At 37.1% G+C, this 16,724-nt stretch overlaps 1 long non-coding RNA gene across 1 annotated transcript; it reads right to left on the reverse strand.

Annotated features, from left to right (window-relative positions):
• Nucleotides 1-325: 325 nt before the first annotated feature.
• Nucleotides 326-1,375, reverse strand: LOC145204911 (uncharacterized). The gene is made up of 2 exons (XR_013853555.1): nucleotides 1,145-1,375; nucleotides 326-418 (listed from the first exon to the last, which is right to left on the reverse strand). It is a non-coding gene; the product is annotated as an uncharacterized LOC145204911 (long non-coding RNA).
• Between the last annotated feature and the right edge of the window lie 15,349 nt (nucleotides 1,376-16,724).

Below are 16,724 nucleotides of genomic sequence, written 5' to 3' on the forward strand. Positions count from 1 at the left end.
TTGGTTTTTTAGTGAAATCAAAAACTTGTCACATAACTGTAAAAGTAGTCCCATCAGCTTTGTTGGGAAGAAAAACTGACCTTTTGTTGCCTAAAATAAAAGTTTGGCAACAAAGTTTCAAAAAATTGTGTTTTTTTAGCCACTTAACTATACTCAGCAGAAAAAAATGGTGGTTAATTTGTGAAAAAGGGAGTTAAAGGTTTAGAATGGAATTTTTCTGCAAATCTTTAGCTACACCAAATCATGAAAAACATTTTCTGTAAGTCTTGTTTTAGCTGGATCTACACACTATTCCTGCCTTTTGTTTGCAAATTCATCATCATGCTTGCCATTTTTCAGTTTTATTAATTACATATATGCAACACAAGATTCACAAAGGCAATTAGGTGAGGCTTATACTGGTCACTTTGTGGATACTCTGCAAAAAATAAAAAAATGGTGTATTAGGGTTACTTGGTAGTAAGTAAAAAGGTTTTTCAGACTTAACATTTTTTAATGACAACAAGGTCAAGGCAACGAGTCTAGTTTGGACACCTATATAAACAACACAGTTTTTGATAGGGATATTAAAGTGAGTCTTTATATGGGAGCTTAACATGTTTATACAAGTATACTATACTACAGTGTAAAATAGGATGGTGGTGTTTCTTTTTGTTATTTCCAACTATTCACTACAAGAGCTTTTGTTTACACATTTAAAATATTTTTTTTACAGTTTACATAACCTCAGGATTTGATACATTTATTTTGTACTACCATAACTTAAATGTGTGCTTTTTTTAATTTTTGGAAGAAGGTGCAAAAGCAATATTGTTCTGTACCTGCCAAAAACAATTTTTAGGGCATATTGGAGAGATCAACAAATCAGCTGAATCATGCCTCGTATGTTAGTTAAACACTAAAAAGCACCCTCAAATTTATCACTTGGTTACAAACAAACACAGCATTTTAGTAAACATGTAATTGTACACTTCTATCTTGCTGCTTGCTTTATCCGCGCTGCTGTTTTCACCATACATTGGTGTCTAAAACAACATCGCATATATTTCGCTAAAAGTAGCTGTGTGCATAATATCAGCAATTTTACACGAAGAAAAATATAATCTGTCTAGTTTATTGCAATACATTATATACTGGTCATTACCTTCACTTTTAAATTTTTGATGTAATGAATGCTTCCATTTTCGCCATATTTTCAAAATAAAATATTAGTTTGACTTGAAAAACCAGTGACGACCTCACAACATAGGAAATACGCAAAGAAAACCACGACGCAACGGTCTACGTGACGTAACGAAAGTCCGCAAAAATCCGTCTCTGTGATTGGTTGAAAAAGCCCCATATGCGAAATAGATTACATTTTGGAAATATGCTAACGGAAAATTAGCCAATTCGGTACATCTCTAGTTGTAACAACACACACAAAAAAACAGGTCATAAATAAAAATAATTAATGCAACAAGCATTATTTCGTTGTTGTTTTTTCTTCTGTGTGACAAATACAAGAAAGCTTTATTTGTTTGACCGTTTAATTAAAAAAGCTTGACATTTAGACCCCCAATAATATTAGCAATAGTTCAAAGCAGGATTAAAATGTCACTCGTTTGGACTATTAACTTATGTCTTTTACGGTCAAATATTATGTTTTTTACGATTGTCTATTATTCCATTATTGTTCAATAAACAACTCCTAAAAGTTTCAGCATTTGCTGCCTTTGCACGAAACGCAGTCAGGCATCAATTAACTTTGCAGTCGTTATTTTCGATCCCCCGTAAGCATTGTGTTCGAAGCAACACGAGATTTGTTTACATGTCACAACTTGCTAGGTTTGAAACACAAAAGAAAAGCAGGATATCTTTTTACCAATAGCCTCTATTTTTAGAGGCGGCCCTGGGAAATGACCTTTCAGATAGACAACGTCGACACTTCCAGCGCTAATGAAAAACTTCAAATACGAAAGTACTTAAAAAAACTATGCAGTGACATAATTTTTTAAAATGTTGTTGTGATAACTTCTGTGGTTTATATGGTTGTTTGTCTATTAAATTAGCAAAAAAAAATAATACATTTTTTTCTTTGGTAAACATTTAAATCCATAGTGAGTTTACAAGTTTAGTAATAATTAACCAGATCGCAGCTTTTTCCCTGATACACTCAATATTATTGCTGTTAAACATTTAGGAATAAAGCTATAAGAACTACCTTTAAAACACGCAATAAACTGTAAACAAGTTTGGTGTAAGTTCACGGGTCGCTCAATACAAACAGTTTTGCAGAGGAAACGAAACCTGATGCAGTGTGAATGGTTCGTTCCGTTGTTGCTACGGTCGTTATGGCCAAACTAAGTAGAAAACACAGTAGCAAAAACTATGTGTCGATTTCCGAGGACTATTAGGAAGCTTCCGTTACTCAACCAGAACTTTTATAAATTTTCGACTAAGCTATAGCTGCTGTTTTTGCGATATTTTTCTATCGTTTTTGATCAACGCCACAGTTGGTGGCAACACTTTTAACCTTTGTCGTTTCCTGGTTATAACTAATGCTTTTTTAATATGTGATAAAATTGCTCACTTGAAGGGGTATAGTAACATATTTTTGTAAGTTTTGTTCTTTAAATGCTAATGTAAAAATAACTTAGCCATGAGTTTCGGCCAACAGAAACGAAACTCTTGGAAACCACCCCAGGGTTGCACTACACGAACCATCACGGGGTATGTTTGATGGTAAATTGAATCAAGGTAATTATATCACTTAACGGCAGTCGTGCATCAGTGAGTCGTATCTGAGCTAGATAATTAAAGCGGGTATTTACAGTCCACTAATCTTAGTCCATTCTTGCACATACATTTACCGAAACTTGCAAATAAATATCGTTCCACAGGCCGGCGGCATAATAAAATAATTTCAGAAAAACAGTTATCCGTTGTTAACAGGAGTTACGTTATGCAAGTTTCGACTAGTTGCAGTTCGCGGTGTTTTGTAACAAAAATGTCAGTAAGCTATTTACTTGAGTAGACAGAAAGTTTTTTCACATGAGTGAGATGGACGTGTCAAGCTGGTAAGCACAATCTGCTATACGAGAAAGAAATCAGTGATTGCTTTTTTTACCTATCAGCTGAGTTGGAGTATCGGATTTTAGTCTTAAACATGATGATGGTATATTCTTATTTACATTTATGTGTAGTGGCGATGCTTTCATAATGTGGGTGAACCGTTTAATATGCAGCACATGGAAGAAAAAGAAAAAAATATGAATTATGCCTGTCACCAACACTTTACTTGTACAGCACATTTATTAAACTAATCGCTCACTTGTTTGTGCTGATAAGGGTTTAATTGGCGAGTTTTTTTTTACATATTCTTACATGTTCAATGGTTTAAACATATCGATCTGGACTAAACATGTCGTGGAGTCAACAGTTAATTTTGTCCTCGTTGGTTGCTTTCTTCGCACTAGTTACCGGACAAACCTGGACAAATCCGTCGTTTGATTTTTACACAGAAGTTTGTAAGTATCGTCGGTATCTTTTGAAATGTCGGTTAACAAAAACTCAATTTGTTCATTACACAATATTTAACCACCTGTTCCATTAAGCAAAGCCTTCATGTGGGCCTGATTCTGCTTCCCCTAATGAAGTGGTCCATTTAACTGAAAGATGTGGAACACTTTTGTCGCCCTGCTTTGGTATCAGAAATTATCCAACTGGTATCAACGAAGGCTTTCTTATTTGGAATCTTAATTTTTCTCGACCAATTGCCGGTAAATCCAGTGGCGGGATTCAAATTTTTTGTCAAACAGCTTTATCACAAAACCATATGTTTCATCCGGTTCTGTTACGAAAGTATATTGATATTACCAGTAATGCTAACAGGTTCGCTGATCTCATAAAATTTAGTGAGACGGTTTTAAAGAACCGGTGCCAACCGACTGAATCCCACCACTGGGTAAATCTAATTCATGTGCCAAACTTAGAGTTTTCTGGGTAGTAGTATAGTCAAACTTGCGGTTTAGCTCGTAATAGTTTACTGCGGTTTAGCGCGTAATAGTTTTAAAGTGCAACTAAAATGAGTTTGTTTTAATGATTTTTAGCGGTTCGTCTCATTGTCCAAACGTTTGAAACAAACAGCATGAATGCAATCCTGTACATTGGAAGATCTGTTATTGGGTCTACAGGCATATTTGGTGTATCCAGGTAACAAACACAAACATGTTAGTTCTATCCAAAAAACAAACAGTTCGCTTTACACTGTATTATCAATTCTTTTATGTGGTGCAACCAAGTGTTAACATTAGGACAGTATTTGAAGATTTTGTTCATTGCTTTTTTATCATTTTTTTACAAACGCTATAGAGTGTCGATCGAAATGATATGTGATTTTGTTAAAGACTTCCACAATCGTATTTCTAAAAGAAGCACAAATTTATCTTTTATACTTTTATTCTTCTAGAGACTTTAAGATTTACGGAAGTCTTTCGGAAGGAAACTCAAATCCATTTACATTTGTGCAAAACTCAGTTGGCTCCTCAAAAGACGGGGACACATTCTTTTTTGATGATGTTGAACCACTTTTTATGAGCTTTTTTTCGTCAGACGAACCGTCAGACATAGGATTTAATATCTCCTATTGCGTCGGTAATTAGTTTCTAAACCAAATTTCGAATTACCGTAACCACAGACAAAACAATTTTAGCCGCATGCATACAACATGCATGCATCAGCCTGAAGTGAGTGTTTATTTTTGTCACTTACAGATGCCGACATTTGTCGAACTAACGTGTCATTCTGTATTGATTCTGTTAGAGGAACTTGTGTCCGCGATGGGTTCGAAAAATATTCATGCAAGTGTAACTCAGGATTTACAGGCTTACATTGTGAAAAAGGTGAGTTTTATAATATTATTCAAAATGTTTTATGCAGGCAATCAATATGCCGAAAAAAAGGTGCAACAAAGAATAGTTCATAAGGCAAGCCAATAAACAGTAGCTTCATCATTAGTGCAAAATTTGCATGAAAATGTTGCTTGTGTTCACAAACCCACGATTTCTTGCCTGTGACGCGCTTAGCTCCGTGCAAACAGCGTGCGTGTAATCAGCGTCTTTTTATGACGCAGTTTTGTTGAGCTTTTGCATCGTATGCCTGACATTGGTGTGTTACGTTGTGTGAAGGGAGTGCTGCAGTTGTACGAAGTAGAAATGTAAACTCATATCACTACCTCGTTAAATTTTAGTGATTCTTTTTAAATACGGAATTAGGGACCAAAGGTCACATCTGTTACGAAATTTGACCCGTTACGTAATTATATCATTGTAATTTGAATTTGTATTCATGTTCGATAAAATTTTTGAAGGAATATTTTAAGAATTAAGAAGGGTTTTGAATTTTCTTAAACCCAACAGTTAAGAGTGAACCAATACAAGTTTGGAGGCCACATTATACGCTTAAGACTTTCTGGCATTTTTTTTATAATGATGCGACAACTAAGTTATTCGGAAGGCGAGAGCCAAAAATGTAACACGTACGTTACTTTACATCCAACAGCACACATCGTCATTTCAAATCTAATTGCTACGACAGAGCTCAACAGCACCAATGGCGAAGTTTTTGTTACCTTTACCTTCGATGTCACTGAAACGTGGAGAAACAATCCAGAATACATTCAAAACTATAACATACATTATACTGACAACTTGGGATCTACAAAAGCTATTGTCACATCTTTGGTCAATGAAGCAAATTTTAACGTAATTCTCAATTATCTGCATGATTATGTTAGATTAACTCCCCTCCGCATGATTTTTACAGTCTATCAGATTTTCGGTATTGCCATTCACGCACTACACAATTGAACTGAGTGTAGGAGCAGTGGGCCACTTGTTCGATACAGCGACAGTTATGTTGGATGATTCTGTCATATCTCTTAAGAGCGCGGAGACTTGTAAGTACTTGTAAGAGTTTAATATGCACCGTAAATAAACTATAGAACTTCGCCTACGAATTGTGAAGCAATTAATGCGAAATAATACTTTTACCGATGGTGTAGGACAGTGGTTCCCAAACTTTTTAATATTTTTTTCTAAACGGTCCCCTTGCCATTATTTCGAGGGCTCGCGGTCCTTAAGCCTAATGTGTATTTCATAAAAACAAAAGTTGATTGCAGGATTTTAGCCAGTTGTGCAAAATTGCGCATAATAATCATCCAAAGACAGCATGTGACATCACAAACAGGACAAAAAACATTACAATTGTGCGCGAACAATTGCATTTATTATAGTTGTCATTCAATAAAGGCCAATGTTTAGCAATGGAGACAGTCGATTCTCAATTCTACTTTGATTTAAACTTATTTAGTGGCACAAACTGAAGCCAAACAAGATTATAGAATTACTTCAATCGCCTCGCGGTCCCCTCAAAATTGCCTCACGGACCCCTAAAGGACCGCGGACCCCAGTTTGGGAACCGCTGGTGTAGAATTATATCGAACCTATGTAGGCGCAGCTTCAAATTCAATTTTAAAGTTAATCACTGAAATCGATCCCTAACTCAAACTACCAACTATTGTGAAAACGAGTCATTGTGAAATGATATAAAACAATGCTATTACTTCCCTTACAAGCAGCTAATCTTCAAACGCTTTACATTTTTCTAATATATCATAACAGATAAAACGAAAAGAAACCTCATTTGGAAACTTTGTGTTACCGCCTACATAATTTGTTTATCAGTTCCTCGAGCACCAAGTGCACTTTCAGCAACAATCACAGGATCTCACATCTCACTTGCTTGGACGGCACCAATTGAAGCAGGCCGTGGCATTACTATTGGCTACCAGATCGGAACAATGCGTTCGGCTGATAGTTGCGCGGGATATCGAGGTTTAGGTCCGCAAGCAGATTGTCAGTCAGAAATGGTGAGCCAAATTACGTTGTAACCATCGACATAACGTTACGGTTTTCTTAACTGGTCGTTGGTTTGAAGAAAAAAACGTTTTTTTTACGTTGATCTATGACATTTTAAAGTTGCTGGTTTAAGTGATATATTATCTAGCAGTAACGAATTTTAAATCCAGTATTTTACACCACAAAAATCGCCAAATGTATGCTGAAAGCTGCATTAATATGTCAGTGCTTGATTTCATTCATTATCCAGATTTATAACATCAGCACAGGAAGCTTCGGCGCAGCGTTTGAAATTATTCTCTACCGTGAATACATATTTCGTCTTCGAGCCCAAACCTCCGCAGGGTTCGGTGGTTGGACTTCTACGACTGCATTTGCAGGTACGACCTACTCCATTACGCGAACATTTTTTTGTTAAAAAATGTCTGGCTATCTGAAACATTTATCTTGAATCGAATTTACATCACGTAACAAAATATAACTTCGTTGAAACATACCCTAGTGTTAAGTCAGAAACTTTGGTTACCTTACCTAGACACCTGTTTCTTAACCAACTTGTTGTTACATGCAGGAAACATTTGTCCTTTTGCGGTTAATCGCACTGATGTCTCCCCTTGTCGGTACAGTTTAGGGGCATTCCAATCTCCCAATTTTCCAAGTCCTTATCAAGCGATGACTAGTGCGTATTGGGTATTTGACCACAGTGTCAGAGGCGGTGAGGGACAATTAGTATACCGTAGTTATTTTTTGCAGAAGACTATTTTACATCGATATAAAAGTTTGGTGTTAACGAGCTTGGGACCACACTTAAATGGCAACAAATTACATTAAATACAGTATACCGATTTAAATCGGTCGGTCACAGCGACCGTCAATTTGGGGTCGGTTACTCGTACAATCATAAAATTGAAATTGAAATTTGTACATGTTCGTTGGAACCTTATAAAGCGAATATTGTACAAATATGTTTTTTTCAGACATTCGCTTTACAGTTGACATTTTTTCCATTAACCCGGAAGACGTTTTAATGTTTGGATTTGGCAATTTACCAACTTCTTCTACAGCATTTAAAAGGTTACTTATTTGTTTTTACCAACCTAAGTTATTAATGTCAAAAGTGCTTACCTTAGTATTAAACTCAAATTATCAACAACAAGTCACAAACGGTAATATTTAAGGAAGTCGCTACAAATATATCCTTTTTCAAAGGCTTGTTTAGTTTGATATTAGTATCCTTTTTATACATACCTATATTGAATTTATGCATATGTAATAATTGATGTTTATGTGAAACATCATTGTCTTACAGTCGAAGAAACTTGACAGGGAATGTAAGCAGTAGTCAAACACCTATTGTGTGGAGTAACACTCTAACTTCGGGGTTGGTCTGGGTTAGTTTTGAGACAAACAACTTTTCTACCGGCAGGGGATTTTTGTTGGTTTACGAAACGGGTATGCTTATAATATACCGATTTGTTAAAACTCAAACAAGATGTTTAAAGCAAACTCAAGCTGTAACAAAATTCGTTGATTGAAATGCGTAATCGTTACTATCAAGTTTTTTTGTCTTTATTGAGTCTTTGCAGTTCGTCTGATAAATTGGACGAAACGTGACGTTTTACTCATACTGTATGAGTCATACACTGGCTTTTTTACTCTTATATCGAGTTTAATCGTGCTAAATTTTTCGCAATTGGTAGTAATTAAGTTATATTTTTAATTCCCAGTGTTTCTCTCTCTAATTGATATTACCACATAACATATTTTACAGACGGAGATAGCTGCGACTCCAACCCATGTTTTTCTGGCGGAACTTGTAGTGACGCTGCTTTTAATTTTACTTGTGCTTGTCCTTCGTTGTGGGTTGGAGAAATTTGTAACATACGTAAGTTGTTTTTAAATGCTATGTTGTGTAAAAAAGATTGATAGTCACATTAACATTATGTTTGGGAATTATGTTCCCGAAAAAGCTTATATGATCGCTTGTGTTTTCAGCTCTTGTCACCATAGAAGCTACTTGCTCGAGCTCAGCAAGCGATACTTTTACTGTAATGTGGCAGCACAACCATGTGGACGGGTTGATTTCGGTCAGTGATTTCAGGAGGCAATTGTATCCATTTTGTTTCTTTTTCTCTAACTGCTGCAGTTAACAAACTATTGTTTTCATAGGGATACGCAGTTACATACAGTTCATTGGCTGGCGATGTCAACCACCAATTCCAAGTTGGTTCAACGGAGACAACGTTTACAGGACTTGATGTCTTCACCAGTTATACAGTAACTGTAGAGGTGATAGGTGTTATTCCAGCTATCCAGGATCCGAGGTCCACTTGCGTGATTCTCACTCAAGAAGCAGGTTTGTTAATGATGATATTCTTTAATGATAACGTTTAGACTTTAAAAACACGATTCACCCTGTTAGCTACCAGTACGCAGCTTTAAAAACTCTAATTAACTTTTTTGAACATATTGCCGTTACTTTTAGCGCCAACCGCACCCAGATCGGTAGCCCTGGTCCCTCTATCAAGTTCGTCCCTCGTTGTTAGATGGGTGCAACCTTCAAAGCTGAATGGAATTTTGTCTTATTACACCGTTAACTATGAAACTCTTGTAAGTGCTTATCACATTTGTGCGTGGAAAAAATAATTTACTTATCGGCAAAATATAATTTTTAAGGTCATGTACATAAACCTATACTAATGGTGGAACGACTGAGAAGAGCATTGACTGTACCCACCTATATAAACGCCAATAGTATTGGCAAAGACAGGGAAAGCTAGTAGACCCTTCCTCCAGTAAAAATTAAACATGCTTATTTTCGCTCCTATAACTCTCAAACTAATTTGTATTAAGTAAGTGCGTCATTCGGAGTAAGATCCCTTAAAAAAATGAAACATTTTTTGGCCTCTAAACATGTTTGTTCGGGCTACGTTACATCAGTAGCGATTAAGCCCAAGGGGCCAAATACAAATAAAAAATGTGTGCATAAATTTGACAAGTAGCCTTGAATTAAGGGTTTTCATTGTGTACCAGCCCCAATAACAAGAGTCAGTATGTACAAGACCAGAAACGTGGCAGTTTTTTTCCTTGTTTGCTCTTGTTCGATATTTTTATTGACACAAAGCTCACGCAAATATTGTTTTCATTTTACAAAACAATTTAGAACCACATCGTTTTCGAGGAATCGATTCATTCCGGTTCAGTTAACGTTACCCGTAGAGCATCCTTACAGCTTTTTGGATTCCGGGCTTTCCGAACGTACCGAGTAACTGTAACCGCAACTACCGGGGGAGGAACAGGCAGTCCCAGCGCTCCCGCGATTGTAAGCACGCCAGAAGCAGGTAAAAATCCGCCGTCTCTTTAGTATAGGAGACGCTTTTGAATGAGTGTTTTTTTTCGTCAGTTTTTTTATCCCTTTGTTCAGTGCTGGATTAACCATTAGAGAAAGTAGACACGTGCCTACAGGTCAGTCAAAAATCCAGGCCACGTTGTTACAACACTCTTTGTGACAATGATTTGGCAACACTGATATAATTCTAATTTTTTAGTTGGCAACCCTGATTTTCGGGCCACTTATAAAATGTGCCTACAGGCCAGAAGACCCTTAATCCGGCAGTGCCTTTGTTGTGCATGCAGCTCCTACCAGTGGAGTGAAGGCACCGAATGTTGCGGCCAGCGCCACGCAAGTCGTTATCAGCTACGCTGCACCAATCCCTGTAACTGGGGACTTTTCGTACGAGGTTCGATTCTTTGTAACCGGTACCACATCGTCTCAAACTGTCAGCAGCAGTAATTTGATGCAAACTATAACTGGATTAATCCCTGCAACGGATTACACGTTTGAGGTAAGTGCACAAGTTACCCTACACATAACACATGTTTCGATGTATAGCTTGTTCTAAGTCCAATGTAAACTTTTTTCATTCATATGAAATCATAAACCAACGACTGATAAACATGATAAACTATGATAGAACTCACATGCAATATTTGACATAACTACACTTTCAAAGTAAAATTAACTCCTAAACAGACCATAGGTGCAAGACCATGAAAGTTGCCACAAGTCAAATGAACAAAATTAGTTAACATTTATCAAATTCGGTTGGAAAGACAAAATAACAACAAATATAAAGTTCAGTTGGAAACACATTTAATTTCTATTGTTTAAATATTGGATCCTCGAAAAGTCTTCAATTATAACAGTTGCATGCAATGAGATGCATCCCAAATTGAAGCCGTGTTTTGTTCATAGGCGTTTTTTGCCATGGCATTTGGTACAGGGCAATAACAGAGCACGAAAGTTTTTGTGAAAACAATATTTTTTATTAGGTTACAGTATCCACTTTGGTCGGCAGAGGTCCCAAAACATCGGTTACCGCAACAACGGACGAAGACATACCTGGGCTTGTGGCAACACCAACGTTTACAACTACTAAAAAATCAATCACAGTAAATTGGGTTGAACCGGTTGCTCCTAATGGAATAATTACTGCCTACAGGTGGGCGATAATATGAAGTGGTTAAAATATCTGAAAAAAAACTTAATAGTTAATTATACACCTTAAAGAGGAATAGAACCACAAACTGAACTGTTTTTTTTTATGACAGGGTTTCTTGGATTTCTGCGTCTGGTGAGAATTCGTCTCCTAACTTAACAGCAACAACCACCTCCTTTGTCGTCCAAGGATTAGAGGTTTACACTGACTATCACATTACCGTTTTTTCTCGGAATGCTATTGGAGAAAACTTAGGAACAGTTGCTTCTCAACGAACTAATGAAGGCGGTATATATATTTGTGACCCAAAAACGATTAGAACGCAAGTTTTTGCTTTTATTTAAAGGTTATGAAATATTTGGAAAGCCAAAATGAATTTATTTCTTTTACAAATATGTTTCTTAGTGTACAGAATAACAGATCTGTGCAAACATTATGATTTGTTGTCAGTTGTATCTGCCAGTTCTGCAGGCCAGTCAACCTTGCACCATATAATTAACAATGTTTTTTCACATGACTTTGCAGTTCCTCTTGAAGCTGTTAGGAATGTTGTCCTTACGTCAAGTAGTACGGGGGTTGTAGTAAGCTACGATCCACCGGCTGTGGTCACTGGAGTTTTTGCATACCTGTTGGAATATCGTCTAGTTGCAAATCCGGCCGGTCCATTCATTGCAAGTCCCAGCGCTACTGCAATAACTAGTTTAAGCCCATCTTCATCCTACTTGATTAGAGTAAGTATTCACTATGTAAACGGAAAATTGCTCTGTAGGACGTCATTGGATAAGTTTATTCTTGCCAACACCGATATGACAACTTCGTTACCGTTTTTGTACAGATTACTGTAAGCACTGGTGCAGGTGTCGGACCGAATATAACAAGAAATTTTACTACCGAGCAAGGAATTCCAGGCAATGTAACAAACCTTGTAGTTTTGGCAATTACAACTACAACTGTCACCGTACAATGGGATGTGCCTTCAACCCCTGACGGCTTTATAACTGGCTACAAGTATAAGTGACGGGTTGATATAGTTGTCGACTGTCGTACAGTTTTTTATTTTTTTATTATTTTACGATTATTGTACTGCCCCCGGTTTTAATGCTTTATTGTTTAGTTTAATGCTTTATATTAACTGCTAACTGTGCACAAAGCTTGTATTATTTTTGCTGCATCCATTTTTTTAACACGACGTCTTTTTGAAATTTAATTAGAGCAAAAACATCAGATAAAAACGGCAATTAGTAACACTAAAATCAAAAATGTCGATGGCGGCAAGGAAACTGCAACAAAGTTTCATTAGCTGTAACTTATCAATAATTATTTTAAGGATTATGTGGGGACCAGGAATGTCATTGACCGTCGGCATTTCTGTTACTTTGTACGAAATGACGGGGCTAGAACCTTACACAACTTACAACGTGCAAGTCTTGGCCATAACAACTGCTGGAGAAAGTGACGGTGTTACAGTGAAAGCACAAACTGCCGAAGACGGTTTGTATTGAAAATATAAAAAGCTACTTTTGTAACGAAACAAGTGTTTTAATTAATAGCTATTTTGTCCCTGTTCTAGTACCCGATCCACCAACTCTCTTCTTGTTTTTAAACGCAAACAATACTTTTACTGTGACTCTTTCCCATGCAACACCACTAAAGGGATTAGTACTATTTAACGTGCTCACTATAAGGTAATATTTGGAGTTCTGATAAGGAAGCGTGTATTTATAGCAATCATCAAGCTGACGCAACTGTTTCCTTTTTCAGCCAAGATACCTCTGAATGCATAAGAGTGCTTGATCTAACGTGCTACAACGTTACAGTTGCATTACCGGGTGATCAAACAAAGTATACTACAGATATTCTGTCAGCTTCTAGGTATGTCATAGATAAAGGCTTCCCGCCTTGGGTGATTATTTCCGCATATGGGCCTTTTTTCATTTATTTATGCGGTGCTCCCCCGCCTTTTTGGTGTTGGCGCGCTACAAAACTACACTTTGATTTAGCGTTATTATTTCAACCTGCAGTTTGTTCCCAGAGGTAGCAAAGCTATCATTTCCTGTGGTGCTTTAAAGTCTCTCACTGCTTACTAGTGTGCTACAAAGCATGCAATGGTTGATAATATTGATTTAATACAACAGGTTACGTTTATAGTGTGTCGTTTTTTTCGTTGAAATTGTGAAAAACCCGTGGAATTGGATTAAAACGCTGATTAAGTTGCTGAGCGGACTTACATGGACGGTTTCCTGTGCTACGTTAAGTGTACAAATGTTTATTTTTTAGAACTTTTGTATTTTCTGTGATGGCAAATACGTCTGTTGGATATAGCAACGCAGTTACAACTACAGCAACCACTGCTGCATCTGGTAACGATAATACAAAAAAATAACAAAAATATTTGCTTGTTGTTTTGTAATAATACGTGTCCCTGTAGTTTGAACTTTCTAATTGGGCATGCTCATATCACAGAAATATTATTCGTATGTTGATGTTAAAACAGCCGTCGAGCAGACTACTACAACAGAAGCTATATTAACCTCAACTATACCATTACCAACTACAACCTTGTCAACAACGACGTCGGTAAACACGTTTCCAGTAACATCCACGACAAAATTAACACTGCCAACAAACGCAACGACTTCGACCACAATACCGACTACAACAACAAACACAACTTCAACTACATTACCAACAACTGCAACGATCAAATTTACCACTCAGCAAAGTCAAGGTAGCCTTACTAACCATTACTGAGTGTCACTGTTCATTTTTATGCAAAGTCTGATGCGACAAATTCGATTTGTTCACACAGTGCTACAACCAATACGTGGAGTGAGACCCGATGTCGAGGTGAGTCAACAGCTTCCTGGGCGCCTAAGAGAGCACGCGTTTGCCATCCAGCACCCCTGCCTCTTACTTACACGTTTGTTCGTCTCAAATGATGCCCATAGTTCGGTTTTAGATTTAGTTGTCAAAGAAGTAGGTGCGGATCATACAGGTGAGCATAGGCCTACAAGTTGCTGTTAATGGTCCAGATGGAATATAGACACGTTTTCGTGATACAAATACAAAATAACACCAACCTTCTAAAGTTTACCTCAAACAGTAACAAAGTTGCTGGGCATATACTACCATAAGGTCATATACAGGATGCGTTTGATTTCTTCTAAAAAAATATATGAAAAAACACCAAGTAGGTCAGTACTCGCAAACTACATATATGTACTTCTATAGAAGACAATGTGCGCCTGGTTTTAGATACGGAAATAGGTGTATGGGCAACATCTATTACACAGGACCCGATTGGTCTGTATGTTGCTGCATCCTTGTCTTGCTCCTCATCGGCACGAAAACGTAGAAATCTCGATCCCGATAATGAACGTTTTATCGTTGGTAAGTGCAAGCAATATCTAATGAGTAAATGAATAATGATTAAAGTCAAGTAGTGACTCTACTGAAATACTTCAATGTTGTGTTCGGAGTTAAAATTTAGAATTAACCCTAAAGTATTTTTTTACTTGAGTAGCCATGTTGCTTGTTGGTTTTATCGGATACCCCTATTTTATTAAAAAAGGAGGTGTGAGTTTGTAATGGAGCAGTCAATAAGATAACACAATTTCTAGATTCGACGCCAAGCGCGATGTAGAACGTTTAAACATTTAAAAAATCCAGGTCAGGACCAGACATGCAAGAGAGATGAACTAGAGGTGTGCAACGGACCCTTGCCACAAAATCGTTCTTACGAAGTTGCGATTCGCTTAAGAAACGTATTATTCACATCCGAGTTAACAGATTTTTCTGAACCGGTCTCCATTTTAGGTAAAGCGTTACTGTTTTATCATTTTTTTGCTGAGTCTCACCAAAGAAATTAACTTGTTCGTTCCATAACAATTTTTGATTTTAAATCTGCTGTGAATTAAAAGCTTAATTACTTTTAGGTTGCCTTGGACAATGCAATCAGCGTCCTGTTTGTGGAGCTTCATCCGAAAGCATCAAGCAATCTGAATGCACAGGTAAAAACAACGTGTAGCTCTCTACCAAAACACCAACTTCAATATGTCACCGTTCCCATGGTCATCATGTGGGTTGTCACAAACTGATGCGGGTGGTTAGATTAGATGCCAACTTGACTGGTTCCACCCACGATTCCCCCCAGTCTCGACGTCCTAACGTCCCAATGCAATTGTGTTACTGCGATTATTTCACCGAGCAAAATAAACTTAACTCAACAGTCCACACTGTTTTGGCCTATATGTGGCTTATATTAATGCCCGCTTACTATATAATTGATTATGGACTCATGCTTTATATAGTTTTTTTTAACATTGGGATAAATCAAACCACAACAATATAATTGAATCCAGAACAAAAGTGGCATTATTGAACAATAATGTTTTGTGCAGTTAGCTGCGTAGCAACAACGATAAACAAGGACGAAATGAACTTTCAGTTTTTGAACACTCTTACGAGATTGGTCGCTTATTCTACAGAACGCTGCACTTTTACAGGTTTGTTTCATATTTATGATTCCTTTTTCTGGAATTTACCCTGTTTGCTTGATATAGGTCAACCTTTGGCATCAGTTCCATGCGTTGAAAGTCAAACGGCAGATGGATTTTATGAGGGAAACTTTATTATTTCTTTGTTGGTGGTAATACCATGCCGAAACATGTCCATTACCGACACTATACTAATGGTAAAGCTATATAGAAAGCAAAACCGTTATAAATATGCTTAAGTAACAAGTAGGCCTACTGCTTACTTTTTACCAAATTTATATGATTCCCCTTTTAGAATGATGTGACAGTAATTAACGAAACTGAACTGCAACAAGTATTAGTGGAGCTTGATATTAGAACTTCAGATGCTGATGTCTTGAACGAAGAAGATGTGATCTCAACTGTCAATTTTGTGCTGTCTATCAGTTCAGTTTCAACAAACGTTGAGGTAAGCAAGAGTAAAAAGTATTGGATTATCTAAACTTAACAACATGTGAAAATGTAAACTGAAGGAAAATTGTACACGACACAATAGCCACCTCAGTTCAATATTCAATCTGATTTGAGTGGGATAAACCGTACATCAAAATTCAGATTACTCAGTCTTCGTACCGAAGCGTGATTGCCATTGGTGACCACGTGAGCAGTTTTCAGATGTTCAATCGGAGTACAGGGATTGTTAACCAGTCGGCTCTTATTGAATCACTAACTTTGCTAGCTTACCGTGTACCGGCGCTTTCAAACCAAACATTGGACGTCTTGACTCCAAACGTTGCGGCAAGGGTAAGTTTCCGTTCCAACCGACGATCTTCACTTCTTTACATATAAAA

Source organism: Phallusia mammillata, chromosome 1 (assembly GCF_965637545.1).
Source record: "Phallusia mammillata chromosome 1, kaPhaMamm4.hap1.1, whole genome shotgun sequence".
In the NCBI taxonomy this organism is placed as follows: Eukaryota; Metazoa; Chordata; class Ascidiacea; order Phlebobranchia; family Ascidiidae; genus Phallusia; species Phallusia mammillata.